Raw genomic sequence first — 21,097 nt, 5'->3', positions numbered from 1 at the left:
TCCGCGCTAAAAAAAACTACCCCGAAATGGTTCCAAGAGTGCGTAACAAAATTGTTCCTTTACTTCAAGTTTTTGTTCCTGAAAGCAGGCAAAAAAGAAAAATCAACTTTTCCCCCAAACAACGAGCAAGTGGGAAAAACTTTTCCTTCCCCCGGCGAGAGCGGGCCAAATTTTCGGAAAAGTTGAGAATTGATTTTTCCTCCCTTCTAACATTTTTTTGGTCGCTGGAAAAAATCCCCGTACAAGACTAAAATGTGATTGACATGGGCGTAGTTCGGGGCAAGGACGCGGTCATGGTCCCCGGTGGAGTGGAAAGTGGTTCTTCCGTTTCGTCCTTCCCCATGGCCAACCGGATCAAGCGAGAGAGATAGAGAGAGCATTCGGATGTATTTAAATCCTACTTTAATGTGCTTAAATTGGGGGTAGCACACGCTTCCGTGCTTTAATACTACTGGGCTGGGTCGATTTTTTTTTTCGGTTGCTGGAATGGCATTCTCCTCCCCCACTTTCCAGCCCCAGAATGAGGGTGAATGTGAGTGTGTTGCAATAAATGGATTTGGCTGCGAGATTATTTTTTCCCATTCGGTGTGGGTGTTTAAAGACTTTTACGGGGATTATATCCTGGGCTGAATTTAAGCAGTGATTTGTACAAAATTTCAGAAAATATACAGCGAAATCCAATGTGTGCTTATAAATTTGAGTGAGAATGCATAAAATCAACTGTGCTTGTTATATTGATAATGTGAAGAAAAAATCATCTCTATAAATTGAACGGAAAAAAATGTACATCTACAAAAAAAAAATCTATAAAAAAATGCGTCTTTAGGTAGATACACGTAAATCGATTTAATTGTTTGAAGATTTTTTTAAAGTGTTATGGAGTTAAAGGTTTGGCTTGCTCTTTGTCTCTTAAAACTGATTTTATTATTCTACACTTTTTACAACCACAAAAAAAATCAAAAAAAAATTAAATTTAAAAAAAATATGTGGGCGACCTTTCTGGATTCTTTTTTGACAGCTCCAATCACTTAACAATTTTTTTTAATCATTAAAAGTAATCAGAAATATTCAAGGAGGTACAATTTACACAAAGTTTTGGGACGAAACAAAAAAAAAATTAGAAATAATTAAAAAAAAAACAAGACAGGTCTATCCATTCCACAGTCATTCATTGGCCACAATGACCCAAACACCAGAATAATTTACTCCCACGAATGAGCCATTTCCCAGAAATGTGTATTGATATAGTTTTGCTGAAGCAAATAAGGTAATTTTTTTACGAGAACAACGAAATTCATAGAGATTAACCCTTCTATTTTATAACATTTCAAGTTATCAAAAAGAAATACAAATTTTCGTGAAAATTATAAAATTTATAGTAATTCACGCTTATAAAAAAATGAAAATTAAAAAATATGAAAAAGAATGGTAAATTTTTAAGAGAATTATTCTATTCATAGGGATTGACTCTCCTCCAAGATTTGATAATTTGAAGATAAAAAATATGGAGATTTTTAGGGGAGTTATGGGATTAGTAGAGATTCACTTTTTTAGATTTTAGGATACAATGAAAGGATAGTATTTCACGAGAATTCCAAAATTTAAAATGTTTCAACCTTTTTTTTAAAATGATTTGTTGATTTGAAGGTATGAAAAATGATATTTTTTGCCAAAATGATTTAATTCATAGAGATTTAACCCTTTTTAAAATAAGATTTAATGATTTGAAGATACCATAAAACATTTCTATGGAACCAATAATTCTCATAAAACAAATTCTTTTTCTTTGTTGAAACAACAATAAACATGTTTAGGAAATGGTTTATTCTGAGGATTGGCATTCTACGATAGTATGATATTTTGGGAAAACAGTTTTTTCACGCTGTATAAAAAATTGTAACCAAACAATTTGTATCGAACACTGAAATAAAAAAAAAATAGAACCAAATTCCTTTATTCTAGAAATATTGCCTTTTTAAGGAAAACATTGTTTTTTCAACGGGTAACAGCATGCAATTCCATCGGGCCCCTAATGTTGGCAAATAAGCACTTTGAAATTTAATTACAGCTTCTGAAAAGCTTTTTCATCTGAAATAAAGTAGGGAACTGTTTGAAAGGAAGTGAGCAAGCACGTTTCTCCCAAAAGATTTGTCAAATCAGATGTTTAAATCAAAGAATCGGATGGAAATAGGTCTAAGTCCTTATGTTGCCAAACATCCGAGAAATTCGAAATTTAAAGTATACGAAATACGAAATTTAAAGTATATTTTGACCCTTTTATTGACCATTGTTATAAGGTTTAAACAATGTTTAAAGTTTCACAGACACAGATCAATTTCAAAAAGTGTGATTTGAGTTTTTTAATTGATGGTCAGCAATATTTTTTTCAGTTTCATATTCAAAAAACAAAAAATCGGCTTGACTCCTTCCCCTTTTTGTGACACTTCGTCACGAATTTCACACTTTCCTTACAACGTAAGTAATTTGTGGATCATGTACTTTACAATTTATTAATATTATTGGATAATTTGAAACTTTTTGCGAAATATTCACGTGGTTTGTAAGTGAATCCTGAATCCTAAACAGTTTCTATGAAATGAATTAAAAAAAATCAAGGGATTTTTGAAAAAAATCTCAGTTTATAGGAGTAGACAAACAAAGATAGACGAAAATAGGTTCAAAAGCTTAGTGCGACTAAAAAGGGTATAATTAAATACAAAGAAAATTTTATTTATTTTTTCGCAGCTTGGATAATTTTGTGGAGCTTCAATGTTTCTCAAAAACAGGGAGCCACAAATTTCAAGCCTAAAGCCAGATTGATTTTCAGAAAAAAATGTTTACGCACTACATTCGTCTAGAAAACTTGGTAACTGAAAAACCAGCATGAAGTGTGAAATCGACATTTTAAACCAATGTTTTTCATTTAAAATTTCATTGCAGTTGTATTTCAATTAGGGACTCACGGGTATAAAACGAATAAAAACAATTCAAAATTCATTGTTTGTTGCTTGTTTTAGTGAATTTTATCCTGAATTACAACAATTTCATTTCAATTGTCGGAATTTGAAAAATTCGTGCATCATTTCCCTCACAAAAAAAAACGTTTTAAAGGAATATTTTCCCTTAAAAAACAAGATAATCTGACTACAGTTCAAACATCATTATCCGGAGGCCGTGAAAAAAATTCACGAATCACAAAACATTTTTTTTCCAAGATGGCGGAAAAAATCGTGGAGAAAAAAATATTTTAATTGCATTTTGTAATTTTATAGGCAATTGACCACTCAAATTTGATTAAAATAAGGTCGCAGAACTTGATTTTGTTGTAAAATGAAAGAATAAAACAAGTTTGTTCATGGTTCAATTGCCCTAACCATCGGATAATCGAGGCTTCCGTTAATCGAGTCTGGACTGTAGTGACCAATCTTGATTCTTTGGCCAAATCTTGAATCCATTTGGCACGCATTTTCTAACACATTAAATATTAACACCTTTCCACCCTAGAGAAACCGAAAAATCGATTTTAAAGATGTCTCCTTTCCTGAAAATTACCATCTGACCAAATTCACGGTAGCCATGAGCAGAAACCGCAAACGGAATTCTCCCGTCGGGAATTCCTCTCCGCACAAGTAGTGTGGTGGAGGTGCTAGTGTTGGTTGCAGACGGCAATCTTTCCACGGTGCTCGCGTCGCCACCAAGTTCTCGTATTCCCAGTGTGCACATTTTCTTCCTTTTTGCACACACCAACATAAATACAACTTTCGTGGTAGCACCTGCTCCACCACCCTCTCCCTCGCCACCTTTGTTGGGGCCTCTACTGTAACCACCCCACACACACACACACAAACTCACACCCAGCCAACTACGACGACGACATCGCTGACACGATGACGCGCAAAAACACGCAACACGCACACGCACATGGCCTGCTCATTCTCTCTCTCTTGGGGCCTGTCGGCGTCGTTTTGTGTGAGTGTGTGTGCAAGGAGGAGGGGGAGCACGGTTGGAGGTCGTCGTCGTTGTGTAACAGAGATAGAGAACAACAGAACGCGCGCGCACACAGCCACACACAAGCGGCTGAGACGACGACGATTCCGTTTTTGCGTGCTTCCTCCTTCTTTCGTTCGTTCTTCTGGACGTGTGTGAGTGTATGTGCTACAATAATAATGCGCTATGCTGCGCGCTCTCCCCCCTCTCTCCTACACACCTTGAGGAGACGCTTGCTACGATGCGAACAAGGCGAAGAAGGGGGAGAAGAACTCGGTGCGCGCTGACTCCGCCTATATAAATTATTCATGTCGTTTTCAAAGATTGCTCGAGATATTTCTTTTTCATAAATTTTTGCGCGTTCTTTTGAGGTACTCTGTTTTTTTTTTTTCGTCGGCGTTTCGGGAAGTTTGGAATTAATTGTTCGACTTGAATAAATTAGGTACCGACGACTTTTGGATGGGTTGATGGTTGCACACAAATGGCCTACTAAATTTGTTCGAAATTTACGCGCACGCCCCGGTTGAAAAAGTTTCCGACGACCAGCTCGTAATAAGTCATCATGTTTTGCGATAAATCGGTGCTGGGCTTTGGGGATTGGGTGTAGCGCTTAAATACCGGCTAATTTGGGTTTTTTGTACGAAAGTTTTCGGGCGATTAATCGTAGTGAGCGTGGAGAGGCGGGTTTTGCTTGTTGGACGTTCTGTTTAGTAAGTTAGTTTACATAAAAAAATAATTTAAATATCAAGCAAACTTGAGATAACCTTCTTCGAATTTAAGAATCTTTTTGTTTTCTTACTTGATCTGAATATCAAAATACTTTTTAACTATATACCTGGTACTATTTTTTTAATATTTCCACTTCTCAAGATAGCTTTCAAAAGGTCACATTGCTTTCATTTTTTCAACCCCTTCATTTTTCCAAACTAAAGATTAATGAATTTTTGTTTTTTAGTAGAGAATTATGTAACTAATGGTCATTAGGCCATTGCTACTTTAATTTCAAGTTTTTGTACCCCATCCCATCAAAAATTCGCCAGCAAAATAGAGGGCAAATAAAATAATTATTGCTGAACATTAAAATTTTCGTTGTTAACTTGTACAATTGAACGTAAACTATTTAAAATTCACTGAGAGCGTTTATTTTGTGTTTTTAATGAAATAGGACATTCCAAGGTTTTTTTTTTGCAAATTTTCGGACCAAAGATAGAAAAAAGACAAAAAAGTTTAGGAAAAAAAGTAAAAAAGTCATTGATTTTTTCCAAATTTTTCGATAGAAGCATAACTGTAATAATGTATAAAGCATTTTTTTACCTTGACCATAGCAGAGTAGAGCGTCCAATTTCCCGTCCCGGGAAAAAATTTCCCGGGAATTCCCGGGATTTCCCGAAAAAAAATATTTCCCGTTTCCCAGGAAATTTCTAAATTTCCCGGGAATTCCCGAAATTCAAGCGGAAGTATACATTTTCTTAACTTTTTGAAACTTTTTTAAACTTCAAAAAAAAATAATGCACTAAACTTTATTTCCAGAGCAACATTTGAAAGGGGCGGTACGACATTGCTCTTACGGCCTTTCATTCCATTTAAACGCGTGTAATGAAAGGCCGTAAGAGCAATGTCGTACCGCCCCTTTCAAATGTTGCTCCAGATTTTATCAAATTCAATTTACTGTTTTAATTGAACTTATCAGTTCGTCTAAAAATTTCATGTGAAGATTTACTTCAGATGATATTAATTTCTGAAGCATTCACTACTAGGAATACATCTTGATTATTTGTTGTGCAACAATAATTGCGACATTATGAAATGAAAATAAACAACTAAAATGTGTTATATCATTTGAAAATAAGGTACCTCTTCTCCCCAAGATCATTTTTTTACGTTTTGTTTACCATGGCCAAATTGGAAAAAAATGAATTGGTATCATTAAATGTCTCTTAGAGGATTTTTGCGGGGAAAAAAGGTTAATTAAATTAAATAGGTACATTTTAATTATAGTTAAAAATTGAAAATTTATAGAGCACTAGAGCTACCAAGGGCGTAAGATTTAATAAAAAAAACTACTTCATATTATGTAAAAAGTGCCCAAAAATGCAAACAAATTTCAAATACTCGCTCCAAACCTTTGAAAACTTGAGTTGGGATTACATAAAAATGCAGATTTTTAAATAAAATAAAATTCAATGCTTGTCGATTTATTCATGAGATTAAACCAGTTAGATTTGTTTTGGATAAATTATTTGCCATGAAAAACATATTTTCTTTAATTTTTTTTTCATTTCAATGTTTTGCCATGAAAAACATATTTTCTGCATGTTTTTTTTTTTCATTTATTCTAAATTCGCAATTTTATATTTATCCCTAAAAGAGCTATCAAAATCTAAACATAGAAAAATGTACCCTCCCTGTAAAGGCTTATGAATTGATCTCAGTTGAAAGTTTCTCCAAATCTCTGAATTGCAAATGTAACATCCTGGAGCAGAACTGTTAATTTCTAATAAACACCCATTGAATTGAAATGAATCAATTTTATTCTTTATCGTATTCTCTCAAACTGGTCACAGAGACGTATTCAAAAGCAGTTTCATCGTTTTGGAGCATGGATTCATTTTACTTACTTTCCAAACACTTTGATTTTAAAAATTATACCTAGCTACTTCTTATCAATACAAAATACTAATAATTATTTTTTCTAACCTAATTCTAACAAATATTTAGAATTTTTTTATATTTTCTTGAAGTTGTATTTTTTTACAAGCAACCAAAGCAATAATTGAACACTTATTTTGACCATTATAGTTGCTATTTGTACTATTTTGTTGCAAAATATTAAACAAAATTAGGATCAGAACAATTTTTGATAAATTTAAAATTTCCCGGGAATTCCCGGGATTTCCCGGGAAATTTGTTGAAAATTTCCCGTTTCCCGGGAATTCTGTAACCCCGGGAAATTGGACGCTCTATAGCAGAGGGACAAAAAACTTAAAAAATTGACCAGCCTCAGGACGTTTAGATTTTTTTATTTAATAAATAAACTACAACATTTTAAATTTGGGTAGAACAGATTAAAACAAACGTTAACAACATTCCTGCAAAAACTCATCAATGTTTGCGCCCCTTTATTTGTAAAAGAAAGCTCGTATAAATTTCAGAAATAGCAATTTCATCAAATATAGTTGGTCTTTTTTAATTGGTTAAGTTTGTCAGTACTTCCTCTTTGACGAAAAAGCCATTTTGCATAATTTGTTCGTCCATAAAAATTTAAATACAATTTAGCAGCTGACCATAAAAAAGAACTTAACAAAACAAAAAAAAAAAATCGGCAAAATTTTGAAATGGGCATTCCTCTAGAAAAAATGTTTCAAAGTGTTATTTAATTTTTTACATGAAAACGCACACTATAATTATTTATGGGTGTTTTTAATAACTAAAAAACAATATGGTATAAATTTTTGAACAAACCGTAATTTTCCGAAAACGTTTAAAATAAATTGAAAAAAATAATTGCTTTGTTTTAAGATGTAAAATCGACTTTTCAAAAATATGTTTTACAAAAAAAATCTAGGATACTTTTAACTAATAATTGAAATTTTGAAAATACTTTTAACTCGAAAGAATTGCTTATGTTTCTATTGACATAAGAATCAAAATGCTCAACACGTTTCGATACAGTTGAAAGTTTCCAAAAATCTTGATTACCAAATATTTCAGACACAAAAGCACAAAAAGCAAACAAAAATACACGAAAACCTGATTTGTTTACAAAAAATATGATGTGTTCGCTACTTTAAAAACTTTCTACTAACAGTTGTCATTCTACTTCAACGATTCATCATCAATGCATTATTATTTTTAAAACAATAAAATAAATATGATTTCTCGCTTACTTTCTCAAAAGGTCATATGTACATAATAAACCCATTGGTTGTTTTCAAAAAGGAATCTAGATTTTATGAAACTCCACTTCCATTATTTTGAATTAAAATAACACAAGATTGCTAGAGATAAAACTATCATGGTATACAAAAACAAACAGCAACCCAAAGCCGAGTAGCTAGAATCAACTACATAATGTCAAACATAATTGTCCCGAAGTATTCATTTAGAATAAATAGAATAATATCCTTCAAAACATAATGGATTCATATAAAAGAAGTGTGTCGAATTTGACATAACTAATTTAGTTAAAACAAATATTCAATAATAATTATGATAAATGTACACGTGAAAAAAATACTTCTCAAAAATTTATATTTTTTCTTTTTTAAAGGTATTTAAAAAAATGTTGATAAAAGAAGATGATAAGAGAAGCCAAATATTTGCAACCGTCACATTGTACTGTCACATTGCGTTGCCCCGGAAGCTTCCAGTTCAGCTGCCCTATCGCGCGGTATTTAAACATTCCGCGATAATCAACCACCTCGCGTTGCACAGCCCGTGTGCAGTGTGTTCCTTCATCTTGCTACTCCACAGCAGCAGCCGTCACATCTTTCCTGCAGTAGAAGAGAAACATCCATTTTGGACTAACAAAAAAAAAAAACAGAACAAACGAAAAAACGCCGCCACCTTTTTCGGGAAACAACAACCGCCATGAGCTTTTTTTTTGCAGCATCCAACATCAACATCTATCTCTGTTTCGTCGTTCCGTCCCTTTTTCTGAGCGGGGATCCCTTTTGGAGAGGACCGTAATCTCTATCGCTCATCTGCTGCCGATCCCACATCCCACAGCGGCAGCAGCCAGCATTTATGTATCGCTTTTCTGCTGGGTTCGTCACCCTGGTGCGTTCTTGTCGCATGTTGAGATTACTAATCAAAGTTAGTTTAAAGCATGAGTAAACACATCTATGCAATTTTGCCACACGTCATACAAATTTTGGGTTTTGAACAGCAAAGTGCAGGTTGCCACTCGAAACGTCAAACCCCAACAAGTGCGTCAAGAAAGCACGACACCCACGAGCTGTTGTTGCTCTTGTTGATGTGGTCCCTGTGGCCAGGTTGCTGAGGCCTGTTGTTCGCCACGATACGAATGGAGACACCGCGTGGCCAATGTTCCGCGGAGGCGCGCAGTGATTTAAGATCAACGAGGAAGATAAGCAAAAACACCGAACGCGGCATCGGCCAAAGGAATCGATTGTATTGTGTGAGTGTGTGTGTGTGGTTGTGTTGCGTGTTCCGTGAACCCTCCGTCTGCCTTGCCTTTGGTTGATTCTTGCTATCCCGCGGAAGAACGACGGTGTGATGCTGAACATGGTACGAACCACGGGACGACGATCCACCATCGCATTGAAGTCACGGCGGCGGCGGCGGCACTTACAAAATGAAGAAAAACGAGCACTTTTGATAATACGATGTTGTTGCAACTTTTTCAGCTGGGTTTGAGGGGTAGACCGACGGGAGATTCCGAGGATGTGCTGAAGTTTTCCTTGAATCTCTAGGCAGATGTTTTGCTCAAATTAGCTCATTTGAAGGACACAAGGATATTCAAGGTTTTGCTCATTGAGTTCAATAAATCTAGAGATTAAATTCTAGACGATCTCGTTTTAGTTAGATAATCAAGGTTTGTTGATATTTGCAATCCAAAAGTTAATTAATGTTCTGGGAATTCAAAAATATTTAAGAATAAGATCCCAAAATTAGGGAAATTTGGGTCTCGTGGCGCAGGGGTAGCGGCTTCGGCTGCCGATCCCGATGATGCTATGAGACGCGGGTTCGATTCCCGCCTTATCCACTGAGCTTCTATCGGATGGTGAAGTAAAACGTCGGTCCCGGTTTCTCCTGTCTCGTCAGAGGCGCTGGAGCAGAAATCCCACGTTAGAGGAAGGCCATGCCCCGGGGGGCGTAGTGCCAATAGTTTCGTTTTCATCCCAAAATTAACAACATTCATCTTAGAAAAGTGAAGGCTAACTTAAGTCCTGTTTTTTTTCATTACCGTGTTGCCAGATTAACAAGATATATGACTCATAGGAATTGCCATTCAAATAGCTTAGTTTGGAGTGTCATTCTCATCTGAATCCGAATTAGAAAAGCTTGCTCAAATACTCATAACATTAGACAGTGTTGCCAGAGCTTCAACATCTTATTTTTTTGCAGAATATCATAAAAACTTTTGAATATCACAGTTAAAAGCATTACAGAATTACTGGTAAAAGTATATCTGGAACTGACATTCATATTTTGAGACTCCAAAAATAATGAACCACCCTGTTCCCGTACAGAACCAGCTCCTTTCGAGCAATGCCAATCTCAACCAGCACACAATTTGCATATCATTCTGGTTCTGCCCGTCCGAGTTTAGCCGATCAACGACGAAATCATCCTCGTCCTCCGATAATGGTCACGGAACGATTTAACGAGAGATATCCCAATTGCGGCATCAGGCCTCTGCTGTCATCGCCGGCCGGCCGGCATAAAGTTGGCGTGTTTATTGGCACCTGATCCGAAGGAGGTACGCACCTCTTGACAACCCGGGCACATTATGTTCACCAAGTTTATGGGACTGCAGGACGGCCATCTCCGAGTACGCTTATTAGTTATGAAGTATAGGGTACTACTTCCAGCTCATTCCGATGGCGACAAAGTGGTTACATTGTTGCGGGGAAAAAAGCTTGATTAACTTTAATCGAGGGTCGTCCCCAATTGGTTGCTCCACCACGATGGAATATTAATCAACGACTACGACGTGACACCAATAAAGCACAATAAAATTAATGTTGTAATCGTTTGGACCGTAATTAATACAAATATAGCTTTATTATTCATAACCATTTTGGTGTTAGTGCGAACACTGTGTTCATTTACCACCACCCCCTTCGCAAACCCTCCAATACTTACGCTGACCCTGAGAGTCCGCCAAGTTTGGCCCCGCGTGTGTAAATAAAACATGTGAAACAAGCAAAGTTATTAAGTCCGCATTAGTGTGTGGACTCCCCCGACTCGTTGTGGGGGAGGACGAGGAGCACCCCCACACTTTTTCCCAATCCAGCTTTCCCCAAGTTTTGGTTTAAAACATAATCTCGTGATGTCATGTCTGGTACTAATTATAAACTATTTTTCAGGCACCCTCCCGTCCACACCCCTCCCCCAATGGCAGGCAGTTCCATTTTAATCAAGTAAATAAATCATACACCATTTATAATGTTTTTCGTTCTCTTGGACTCGCTCTCTCGAACTCTGAATATGTGGACGTTTTCCCAGCTGAATTGGTTGTAGTGGTGTCTGTTCCAACACATTGTTACAGGGTGAAAATGGAGTCACGAAAATAAAAGGTGAAGTGCACAGTTAAAAAGGAAGTCAAATTTGTTGCTTAGTTTTAAAATCAGATTTTTATTTCGAAGGTATTTTGTAACTTTTTTCCTTCACTAGATTTACTCGAGCACCCGCAAACTCTGTTCCCAACTTTGAATTAATCAGCTGTTGAAAGGTTGTCCACATCTCAGCTTAGGATAGTAACTTCACACATGTAATGCTTAAACAACGAAATAAATAAAATAAATGAAAAATCTGATTCCTTATGAAACGCCACACCAATGTAATCGAATGGACAACATTTTCTATAATTTAAAGAAAAAAAATAATTAATTTCTAATCAAAAATAATAAGTTCAAAGAAAAAACAAAAAAACTTATCCCAATTTAAATCAATTATTGTAAAAATAATTCAAATAAATGCAAAAATTAAACAAACTATATAATAAAGCTTTTTTTATAATAGATTGAAAAAAATGTTATAAAATGTAGATTGGAGAACCAAGCAAAACAAAACAATTGTCAAATATATTCAAAACTTGGTTTATCATACGATTGCAATACATTTTCCTCACAACTTTTAAGATTCAGATATTATCGATCTGATAAATGTCTTAAAAGTTTAACAAAACAAATTAGTTTTTTAAATCTATTTAAAAAAATATCTTGATCATACCATGTCAATATATTTGCTTGCTTTTTTCTTCAATTTTAACAAAACAAAACATTTATCAATAAAACAATTTGTCAATTGACTAAAATACCAGTAAAAAATAATATGAATTAAAAAAAATTGTAATAAACATAAAAACGAAAATAAAGAAAAAAAATAAATTTTTGATTTCATGATTCGATTCTCCAAAAAATCCATAATCCGAAGTTAATTTTTGTAAGGAATTTAGATAATCAAATCTGGAATGTATAAGGTTTCATATCTGAAAAGATTCCAAAAAATTTCCAAGGGATCTTTATAAATTATCATAAAAGCTGGTCTGGTAAACTATTAAAATCTGTTTTTTTGAAAATGTGGAAAAAACTATTTCAAATTTCTACCCCGATTTTAGAAATCAAAAAGTGTTGAAAAAATGCTTTAAACATCATCGCAGTTCTGCTGCCATAAAAAAATTGCAAAATATCAATGATCTATTTAAAAATATATTTATTTCCAAACCTTTAATATCTCTTCCGATCTGTGGTCCCGAAATTCCAAATTTGCTAAATATTGGAAAAGTATTTTTTTAATTGAAATTGCATAAATAAGCGTCATACAATCAATTCTGAGTACCGTAAACCGAGGCTTCATTGATAGCTGGGATGACTTTGATAGTTTTTAAGATATTTCCGCAAAATGAATGCAAAAAAAAAGGAAGTAATGTACGTACTGAATGGTATGACCTTGGTAAAGAAGTATTCAAATATCTCAAGAAGCAGCATTATCGGATTTTTCAACAATTTCACACTAAGAACAGTTGTTAATAGTTCTTCAATTACAAGTTTAGTGTTTTTGATACAGGATTTAAAAATATCACTGGTTCTGGCCCTACTGTTACTACGGAAATAATGATAATTTTTATAAAAATATAATTTCTAATAAATTGTGATCGAATTTGGAACTTTTTTAACCTTATCTCAAATTTATAAATATATTTATTAAACTTAGTTAACCACAAATTTTAATACGAATTTTTCATATGAAACATTCAAAGTGTAAATCAGTTCAATTTGTACATTTCCAGGCATAATTTTATAAGAAACACATTGACTATCAAAGTCACCCCGATCTTAAAATAAAAAAATTCAATGAAACTTTTTTTTTTTGAAGCACTATTGAAAAAAAAAACTTTTTTGAAAACACGTACATGGACATTGCGGGACTTTTTGTTTAAAAATATAAATCTTGACAGAAGAAAACAATTTGAAATCCTATCAATGTCACCCAGGTTTACGGTAGTTTACAATCGATTTAACAAGCTTTCTGTATCGAAATATCAATTTTAGTCAATAATTTTTATTTGCTCCTGATTTTTTTGAGGAAATAGGGAGGATAAAAACTTTAAATAAAATTGAATTTGCAAGCTTTGATAAAAAATTGTATTTTTTGAATTTAAAAAAGTTAAAAAAGGTAAAAATACTAATGTTGTTGTTAAGAACTCATGCAAATATTTTTAGCTTATTTTATTTGTTGTAAGTCTTTTAAAATTTTGTTTTGGTATTATGATTCTTTAAAATAATTTGCATCAAAATTAAACATGCTGACAACTTATTTTAAATTACAGCATTTGAGACAGACCTGAATCAAAAACCAGAAATTCTAGAGTTTTTTTTAAAAGGTCATATAAGGTATTGTGATTCACATGTTTATAGGACTTAAAAAAAACTCTAGAATTGAATATTGAACATTTGAGAATAAACTTATTTTACTCAATTCATAACCTTAATTTTACAAATATTTTTTGGTTAAAAACTAAAATACAAATTTTAATAGTGTCCAGCAAAGTGACCACCCCTCTTCATACTCACTATAGGATGCACTGTCAAAGTATTCATAAACTCCCGAGGTTCATTTCTCTTTTTTACATACTCCTCATGAATATGCGCATTCATGTGCTGCGGTTGGGTCGAAAAAAGGGTACAACAATGTGCATGACTGTCTCCAATTGAAGGGCGTGAGGGGGGTTATTAAAGCTCAAATTCTGCTTCTAGTTTGAGATTTTGGAGAGCACCAGCATGACCAACATTGTGTGAGCGTTCTGCTTAAAGCAGATTAAACACCCCGAAAGGGAAAACTATGTGCGATGCGAACGCTGCTGCCAGTTTTGTAACAAGTTTTAAGTGCTTTTTCCCATAAAGATAAAGCAATGCTAGAGGAATGGCGCGAAGAAAATTCCCGGTTGGGAAACAAAGAAAAAGTGTCTAGAAAAATCTTTGAAGGGGCAAAACAGTCAGGCGAGTGTATGATTTAGGTGTTGCCGATAATCGTTGGAAATTTTCATGGGAAATTTGAATTTGGATGGGTTGCAGAAGGAATTGAGCGGTTAACTTTATTGGTTACCATGAACTCTTTACGATAAACGTGATTATAAAAGTTTTTAATTATTTACCAGTATTTTGAAACAAAATCATTTAGCTGTAGATACGTACCTGTAAAAGAAAGAGAAAAAAGATATTAATAAAGTTATTACTGAAAGTCAAAGTCTAAAAAAAAAACAAAACAAAATGACACTAAGTTTGTAAGCCCAAATAAACCCGAACAGACGGTAATAACTAAATTCATGCCATTTCAATAACAAATACTGTTACAATAACAGAAAGTGTTATGGAATATTCTTGCAAAATCAATGTTTGCATAAGAGTTCAATAACAGGTAATGTTATCATAACCAAATTTGTTATCGGTCTGATATTGATTGAAAGCCAGAACAACTTGAGAATAACATTTTTTGTTATGGAAGAATACCTCAAACTGTTATTGGGATGATCGGATTAGTTGTTAAAATAACAAAAAATAATAACAAAGATTTGTTCGAAAAATAACTTAAAATGTTATTAGTCTGTTATTACAATAACAATCCAATAACAAAAAAATCATAACGGCGAATAACAAATCTTGTTATAAATAACAAAAAATGTTATTAGCCTGGTATTTTCCAATATCAAAAAATGTTATTCCCGCGTTATTTCCGTCTGCTCGGGAATACTTCTGACGTTTAAAGTCACACCATTTTTAACATTCTATTCAAGACAAAAAAAATAAAAAAATAAGTTGCAGAAGAGAGAGACAGAGAGAGTGGAGAGCATTTTGAAGTTGCTCTCTGCTTCTCCGTTTCGTCACCAAGCCATCGCGGCGCAGTGGTAACGAAAAAGAATATCGATCAAAGGGATTCGTATTGATTCTCGGAAATTCAAATAATTGTTTCTTCTGAATAACAGAGTTATTCCGGGGAATTTCCTGCCAACCACAAACCCGTCCAAGTGTGACATCTCGTGACAGCTCGCGCAAACTTGCGCTAATTTTGCCTTTCTCAGCACAGAAGAGGAGTGCTAACCAGCGCTAACGAGCAGTGCAAACAGCTTGCCTTCGCTGAAGATCTCTGAACTCCGAACGCGGCTCCACAATCGGCTCCATTGACCGCACTTCCTGACCAGGCCAGGTCAGGCTGGACATACGACGGCGTAGCTGGTATAAAATTCAAAATTTTATTTATTCTTCCCGGTAGGTGTGAACTACCGCCGCCGCTCTCTCACGTTGTTCATATTTTTACAATTTTATTATAATTTTATTGCGCGCCCGCGACAAGACACATCCAAGAAGGCGTCGATCCTAGCGGGCGACCCCTCTCGGTTGAAGTTCTGTCAACAATTTGTTGCTCGCAGTCTTTTGTCTTTCGCGGCCTACTACGGCAAGCTCTCTTGTACGGGAAATTGCATAATGTGTGCAAGCTGCAGTGTTGTTGGTGTTGTTGCATATATGCAAGCGTTCGGACACGGTCTTTTTGTTCTTTGGCCACGAGATACCATAAAATCAGCGATATTTTGATGGTAAATTATGGTAATTGACAGTGTGGAGGAGTGCGGGGCGGGATTTACAATACAGATTTTCACTTTGTTTGCGGGAATTGACCGCGGTCAGGAGAGGTACCCACTCCTGTACAAAAATAAGGTCAAGTGGGATTACTTGTAGCGATTTTCGAATTGCTCGCGATGAACGCACGACGTGCTGAGTGATGAGCAGAGATTGAGAATCAGAGAGCGAGCGTTGTCACGAGCAAACAGTGTTGAGAAGAGTCTTGTTCTTTCTTCTTCACACTCTCTTCGTCGCGTGAGCAACGTTTCTCGCGAAGTTACTCTCTTGCGTGGAGCGATTCTGAGTGATACTTTCTCGGGGTTAAACAGTGAGCAAAAGAGAAACTCTCTTGTTGCTGTCTTGCTCACTGTCTTGGTCGAGATTTTTTCTCTACTTGGCGAGGAGAGATGCAAGCGCCTGTATTTTTATCGATTTTCGCGAACGTAATTTTAAAATTTAGATTCAACTTAAATCATGATTCGCCAAATGGAAATGCTCATAAACCCCAAACGTAAATGCGAAATTACCGCAAATTCAAACGACCACATCGGGGTCGCCCAGTTTTGTGTAATGTGACCTGACCGCGACGAGCCCGCGGAACCCACAACATTCCGTCGCTACACGACTGCTCGCGTGTCCATAAACACCCCGAAAAAACATGAAACATACATTCGCACGTGCCATTTCGGCGTGAAAAAATCGCATGTTTCCGTTTTAGTGATTATGTTTTTATTGCCGAGCTGTGGAGATTTTTTTACGCTTTCTGCCCTTTTTCGGCGACTTTCCTCAGAATTTACCTAAATTTTCGCACCGAAAAAAAAACCGCGTGACCGTTTCGCGCGATAAAATAATAACGCCCCAACTCAACTCGTGATTAATTATTCAATCAAACCAAATCGTAACTCTCTCTGGCCCGCGATGACAGCTCGGGAATTCCGCGCGTCTGGCCGCGAGAGGTCACTTTAATGTTTCGGGCGCGCGATTAAAGCCCTTGCGTTGGTTCTCTGCACAAGGTGATAAAGGTAGAAACTTTTTCAAACAGAATCCAAAAACAAGCATGAATTTAAATGAGGTTCTCCGCTCCCTCTGGTCGCGGTCATGCCTGATGTGGCAGCGGTTGTGGCCACGGAGTTCCCCACCCTGGAGGTTTGAGGTGAACATTCGCGCATAACTTCTTCGCGCGCAGAGATATAAACATTCCAGAACGTTGCGCTAATCGTAACGCGTTACAAGCTGGCCGCGCGAAAGTCTGTGATAGGTTAACTGCGTGTGCGCGCAGGAATAAATAAACCCCTGGCCGAACATGGTCTAATTGGCGATTCTTGGCTAGGTCTGGTATGATACGACCCCCTTCTCGCTCGGGCTAATGATACGGATTATCATGTTTGCGTGAGGCGTTCAAAATAGCTGCGAGAGCATGTCAGCCTTTTCGCATAGTTCCGCTCGGTACACATAGTCTTCGCAAGAGGTAGAGGTTGTCATGTTACACGCACGCACAGCTCTGTTTGATCCGCGGCGGGCAGAATGTAAATATGTGTGAAAGGCTGCGGCTTGAACAACAAAGAAGGTCTTCATCAACCATGGTGAACGCCGTTACAACTCGGTTGAGTCGTGTTGTTACGGCGGTCGAGGATTTATAATCTAGAACACAATCTGCGGATCATAACATCATTAGGACATCTCTGAATATGTACAACTCTTAAAAACTTGGTAGAACCATGTTGTTATGGCGGTAGATCTGAATTACATGAAGCTATAAACGGCCCAGAATATTTCACACTTTGAAAGCATCTGACACTTTCAGTATCTCCATACTTCTACGAAAGTAATTTTCTAAGCAACTGTAGCAAGTTCAGCTACATATTAGCATTCCCGAGCAATTATTCAAATCACTCCAAGCGGCAATATTTCACTACCTCCAAATTACATGACAAATTATGTCAACAAAAATGCTAACGATAGCAACAATCTTGCCCGCAGACAAGCCCCAGCGAAGAAAAGGAATCGTGTTCAGTGACTCATCTCATCCATCAAGTGACCGGTATAAATCTTCCCCGATCTCCAGCACATCTCGCGCCCGGTCGGCCCGCAACCATATCAGATCACACGAAACGATAGATGCAGGAGGAAACGAAATCAAACAAACGCCGCAGGCCGGCCACGAATTCCAAGAAATGGTCGACCTTTTCCTGGAACTGAACTGGAGCAACCTGGAGAATCCCCTCTCTTGGACGGTGTGCCACTTGACTTGGGAGTCCCGCACACCGCTCTCCTTCTTCTTCACGAGACGAGATCCCACTTGAAGAGTGTTTTATCTTCGCCAAACGAGAGCAGGCAGACACTCTTTGGAATGCTCACCACCAGCAGCGCGTTTTGCGTGTGTAATTTTCGCGAAACCACTGGTGAGTTCGCGACTAAGGTTTTAAACTGGCTGGTAATTGGCGGCGAGGACAATCGCGGATTTGCGGAACTTCGGTCAACTCGCGGAAAGGGTTCGAGGGTCACCAGATTGGATGACCGTTGAAGTTGCGATATTAGGATTGTTTAGGAGATGTGTGGGATTACTGTATGAGTTTGAAGTGGTTCGTCGTAAATTGGAACACTTGACTGGGGTGATTTGGAAATTTCTGAACACATAATGCATTTCAAATCAAATTTAGAACCTTCACAATTTTTGATATATTCAGCTTCTTCAGAATCTTTGTTTCATTTCATTTCCGAATTTTGAGGATCATTATGATCTTCATAATCCTAGAAATTTTCAAAAATTTTGACATCATCTTATTATCATCAGATTTTCATTTCTAATCACATTTAGAACATTCACAATTTTTGATTTATTGAGCTTTTTCAGAATCTTCAGCATTTTTAGATCTTCATAATCCCAGAAAAAAAATTGACATCATCTTATAATCATCAGAATGATTGATGTCAAAAAATCATAAAAAGCAACCAGAAACAGAAATGAAAGGACTATTACAATTTTTGGTATTTAAAGAGTCTGAAGAAGATCGTGAACTTTCCAAATCCTCGGTATCATCAATCTAAAATTGCGAGGCGATCTTCGCGATCCAAAATCATAGGTATTACGATAATATCGGGAATCTTAGTTATCGGAATCTCCAGCATATGAGGAAGGATCAGAATCTTAAAACTCTTCATAAGAAACGTAAGGATCGTTGGGATGCCGATATCTATCGAACTTTCGAGTTCTCTAGAATCCTAAAAACCTTCAGATTTAGAAATACAGGCGACTCTCTTGTTATCGATTTTCTAGATCTCAATTTTGCTCTTTCTACCGAAGAATTCTTCAGTCCCTTTAAACTGCATACTTCGATTCTCTTCATTCTTTGATATTTTCCTTGATATTTTCTCTTGCTTAAGGATCTCATCCTTCCTCTACGGTCCCTCGGAAACATTTTGCTTTAAAAAACTCTTCTGGTTGTCAATGATTTCACTTTCTCATGGCTTGCATAAACATTTTTCATTGCGAAACGAAGCTTTGAAGGATGTTTGACATTTGTTTGCATTTGTTTGCTGAACTTTGCCATGGTTCTCTCCCATAGCAAGGTACAACTATAAACTTAGTTTCAATCGAGTCCTCATCGTTCTGTAAATTGATTATTCTCTTGTTCGATGGTCCCTTAAATATTGACAACCGGAGAGTCGACTGTACAGTAGACTCTCTCGTTGTCGATTATCGATTCCTCAATAAAACTTCATGTATCAATGGATTTTCAGTCCCTTTAAGTAGCATGCTTTGATTTTTCGTTCATTTATTTGATTCCTCTCGCTTTCGATGGTCGCTTCAATATCGACACAGAGAGTGTCCACTGTATTTCACCTTTGGAAAATTTGAGGATCAGAAAATTCAAAATTTACAGAATCCTCTTCAGGATAATCAATATTTATATAACTGTAGGGAGTATTTATTATATAATCCATAAATAAGAGTTTAGAGCGCAACAAAAAGTGCGCACCTTCATAAATATTTCCTTGTTAGCTGACAGATTGCGCGTTGAGTCCGAGAGCGCGCTAGCGAGCTGCAAGAAAGAACAACGAGTGAGACAACAGCGAGATGCGCGCGGCCGGAGAAAGAGAGCATGAAGATTGTCAAATCAGTTTTGTTGATGATTTGTGTGGAATAAGACGTGTTGTTTGTTGACGGCAAAGTATCTGTGTTTTTATTATAAAAGAAAGTCCCCGATCACGACAATAACATAAGTAATCTAGGAAATCTTTAGAATGTTAGGAAGGATATGAATTGTCTATTATTTGTTTTTTTCTTTTGTTCTACGATTTTCATCAGAATTATTATCAATACACTGAAATAAAAAAAAAAAGCATTAAATTCCTAAATTCTAGGAGTTTTGGCTCCTTTCCTTATTTAGTAATTGGGTTTTTTTGGATTACTTATTAAGAAAAGGAGGCAAAATTCCTAGAATTTAGTACTTTTTTTTTATTTCTATGTAGAATTTCAGTAATCTCAAATATCAGGAAAGCTTCTGAATCTTCTGCAAATGTTGATTCATATTTTCAGAGATAAGGATCCTAATCTCTGTATTTCAGAGAGATCTTTCTGAATTGCAGAGAACCCAGGGAATCTACAGAATCTTTAAAAAAAAACCAGATAAGAGGTATTCACAAGAATCTTTGAAATCTCCTTAATCTGAAATCTTCGAGCTCATCTTCAGAAACTTGAAGATCGTCAGATTCCTCGGTATCTACAGAATATCAGGAATCTCCAGAATCTAGTAATCTTGAGTATCCTCAGAATAAATTATAAGGATCTTCGACATTAGAAAACATTAGAATCTTTCAAATCAACTGAATTTTCTTTGAGAATAAAGCAGAATCAGGGTCTTGATGACTCTTTACAAGCTTTTGAATACACGTAACCCCCGGTGGTTGGTCACTTTTTCGTTTGACACTTTTTTAGTTTGTACCCCGTCAAAGTCAAACTAGAAAGTGACGAACTGTCACTTTTAACACGGCGCTCACGCACACTATCAAAACAGACGTTTGGTAGTGTGTGTGAATTCCGTGTAAAAGGGGTGTCAAACTAAAAAGTGACCCCGTTCGTTTGACAGCAGTTGCTGTCAAACCATAGGGGTTTGAGTGTATTGGAAATCTTTCAAATGATCTTTTTTGCATTTCTAGTATCTTAAGAATAATCTGAGGAGTGAAAACGTCAATAACCAACTGTAACTTTAACCAACATCTAAGCCGTTGAGTCTACATACAGTTCCAAGGTATTCGTTGCTTGTTTAGAGGATCCAAGTCCTACACCCCATGTAACAACG

General features: G+C 36.1%; 1 protein-coding gene across 1 annotated transcript in view; it reads right to left on the bottom strand.

Annotated features, from left to right (window-relative positions):
• The window catches only part of LOC120418289 (insulin gene enhancer protein isl-1), an 80,988-nt gene that overhangs the window by 29,652 nt on the left and 30,239 nt on the right, over nucleotides 1-21,097 (bottom strand). The gene's annotated exons all lie outside the window — the stretch shown is intronic.

This window comes from Culex pipiens, chromosome 2 (genome assembly GCF_016801865.2).
Source record: "Culex pipiens pallens isolate TS chromosome 2, TS_CPP_V2, whole genome shotgun sequence".
NCBI lineage: Eukaryota > Metazoa > Arthropoda > Insecta > Diptera > Culicidae > Culex > Culex pipiens.
This window is presented reverse-complemented; position numbering and strand designations above follow the sequence as displayed.